This window comes from Physeter macrocephalus, chromosome 15, assembly GCF_002837175.3.
Source record: "Physeter macrocephalus isolate SW-GA chromosome 15, ASM283717v5, whole genome shotgun sequence".
NCBI lineage: Eukaryota > Metazoa > Chordata > Mammalia > Artiodactyla > Physeteridae > Physeter > Physeter macrocephalus.
The window spans coordinates 26,482,250-26,485,274 of record NC_041228.1 but is presented as its reverse complement, the minus strand read 5'-3'; the positions used below and the strand labels follow the sequence as shown (position 1 = coordinate 26,485,274).

General features: G+C 39.1%; 1 protein-coding gene across 4 annotated transcripts in view; it reads right to left on the bottom strand.

Moving 5' to 3' along the window:
* EBAG9 (estrogen receptor binding site associated antigen 9) overlaps positions 1 to 3,025 on the bottom strand; it is a 34,193-nt gene that overhangs the window by 13,085 nt on the left and 18,083 nt on the right. The window lies entirely within an intron of this gene.

Below are 3,025 nucleotides of genomic sequence, written 5' to 3'. Positions count from 1 at the left end.
TCACTAATTATTAGAGAAATGCAAATCAAAACTACAATGAGGGGCTTTCCTGATGGCCCAGTGGTTGAGAGTCCGCCTGCCGATGCAGGGGACACGGGTTCATGCCCCGGTCCGGGAAGATCCCACATGCTGAGAAGCGGCTAGGCCCGTAAGCCACGGCCGCTGAGACTGGGCGTCCGGAGCCTGTGGTCCGCAACGGGAGAGGCCACAACAGTGAGAGGCCCACATACCGCAAGAAAAAAAAACAACAAACTACAATTGAGGTATCACCCCACACCAGTTAGAATGGGCATCATCAGAAAATGTATAAACAACAAATGCTGGAGAGGGTGTGGAGAAAAGGGAACCCTCTTGCACTGTTGGTGGGAATGTATATTGATACAGCCACTATGGAGAACATTATGGAGGTTCCTTAAAAAACTAGAAATAGAATTACCATATGATCCAGCAATCCCACTACTGGGCATATACCCAGAGAAAACCATAATTCAAAAGGACACATGAACCCCAATGTTCATTGCAGTACTACTTACAATAGCCAGGTCATGGAAGCAACCTAAATGCCCATCGACAGACGAATGGATAAAGAAGTAGTGGTACATATATACAATGGAATATTACTCGGCCATAAAAAGGAACAAAATTGAGTCATTTGCTGAGACGTGGATGGAACTAGAGACTGTCACACAGAGTGAAGTAAGTCAGAAAGAGAAAAACAAATATCGTATATTAATGCATACATGTGGAACCTAGAAAAATGGTACAGATGAAGCGGTTTGCAGGGAAGAAGCTGAGACACAGATGTAGAGAACAAACGTATGGACACCAAGGGGGGAAAGCTGCAGGGGGGTGGGGATGGTGGTGTGCTGAATTGGGCAATTGTGATTGACATGTACACACTGATGTGTATAAAATTGATGACTAAGAACCTGCTGTATAAAAAAGTAAATAAAAGAAAATTTAAAAATTTTTTTTAAAAAAAAGGGGGCTTCCCTGGTGGCACGTGGTTAAGAATCTGCCTGCCAATGCAGGGGACACGGGTTCGTGCCCTGGTCCGGGAAGATCCCACATGCCGCGGAGCAACTAAGTCCTTGCGCCACAACTACTGAGCCTGCACTCTAGAGCCCACAAGCCACAACTACTAAGCCCACGTGTCACAACTACTGAAGCATGTGTGCGTAGAGCCTGTGCTCCGTAACAAGAGAAGCCACCGCAATGAGAAGCCCGCGCACCGCAACGAAGAGTAGCCCCCGCTCACCACAACCAGAGAAAGCCTGCGCACAGCAACAAAGACCCAACACAGCCAAAAATAAATAAATAAATAAATTTATATTAAAAAAAAAACAAAAACAAAAACTAATACTAAACTTTGTTTGGGTTATTTGTATGGAAATATATTAATATAAATGTTTCAGGCATTACATGAAATTCCTAAAAATCTTATATGTACTGGTAAAATGTTATGTCATAATTCTAGTTATTACTTTAAAATGTATATCTCAGAAATAACTAAATTTCCTTGTCAAGTGTATTATCATGAACTTTCATCAAATCTTTAACCGTGGTCATTTTTAAGTCTTTTGTCATTTACAGACAGTTCTGGGTGTACTCTGATGCTTTTGCAAAAATGTTCCTATAAAAGGGTTTCATCTTCAAGGAATTCATGGAAGAGACTGACAAGTACAGGTTTCTGGCAACTGACTATACTGCTGAACTGAATGAATAAGCTTTTCAGAACTCTAATGGAAAACTGATGAATTCATAAAAGTGCTAACAAAAGATCAAGATGAAAAAAATTAATTACATGGGACTGAGTGAACTGATGAGGATGATTTTAATTTCTGTGACTTTGTTTGAAGAAAAAAAAAACAAACCAAAAAACCAACATCTACTTACATAAGCAGGTTGAACATTAAGCAAGATGTAAGAATTTAATATTTTTCTTCCCTAAATGCAAAGTAATGGTTTTTTTTTGAGATGTACACTTATTGGTAATCTGGCTATTATTTTGTATATTTAGTCACTGCTTTTTATATCGCAGTTCTAAGGAAAGCTTTTAGTCTAGAAAGTACTTTATATACTTTTGAGTACCTTCGACTTCCATTTCAGACTCCTCATATTTCAAATGTGAACTTGTCTTAATCAGTTGGAAAGAATATAGAGATTTATGGAGCTAATTTAAGAAATAGAGCATTCTACTGAGAAAAGAGTTTTCTCATATCAACACTAGATACAAAAATGACTTATTTTGATATAAGAATTTCAGTCATTTATAGGAGAGTTTCCACAATGATTTTTCCCTTAAATTTGTTTCAAATAAATTAAATGTGACATCTCTATATAGACAAAAAAAAAAAAGAAAAAAAAAAGTTCAAACCTGATTCTGATAGCCTCCAAGGTTGAAAATCACAGTTATATACTTTCCCTACTACTTTTGTCCATAGAAGTGTTCTATGTAAGTCAAATCTATTTTAAGTTAAACCACACTTCATTTTTTTTTTTTGTGGTATGCGGGTCTCCCTCTGTTGTGGCCTCTCCCGTTGCGGAGCACAGGCTCCGGACGCACAGGCTCGGCAGCCATGGCTCACGGGCCCAGCAGCTCCGCGGCATGTGGGATCCTCCCAGACCGGGGCGCGAACCCGGTTCCCCTGTATCGGCAGGCGGACGCGCAACCACTGCGCCACCAGGGAAGCCCCTAAACCACACTTTAAATGTAAATATACTCTACTAGGGAAACAATTCATAACTTACTTAAAAATAATCTGCTATTAAGGTTAAATTTTAGTGGTAATCTCTTTAAAGGTCATTTTTTTTCCAAACACACACACATACACTGTATTTTATTTTTACAAGAGATAAACTGACACCAAGCATTGTAAATGGATGACCACAACAAAAGCAACGATTGCAATTACCAAACACGAAACACACTCATACTATGTCATAATATTGACATTCAGTCCAGTAATCCTCCACTGTAACAGCTCCTTTACTTTGCAGTGAAAATTGATTTGTATATTTTTTG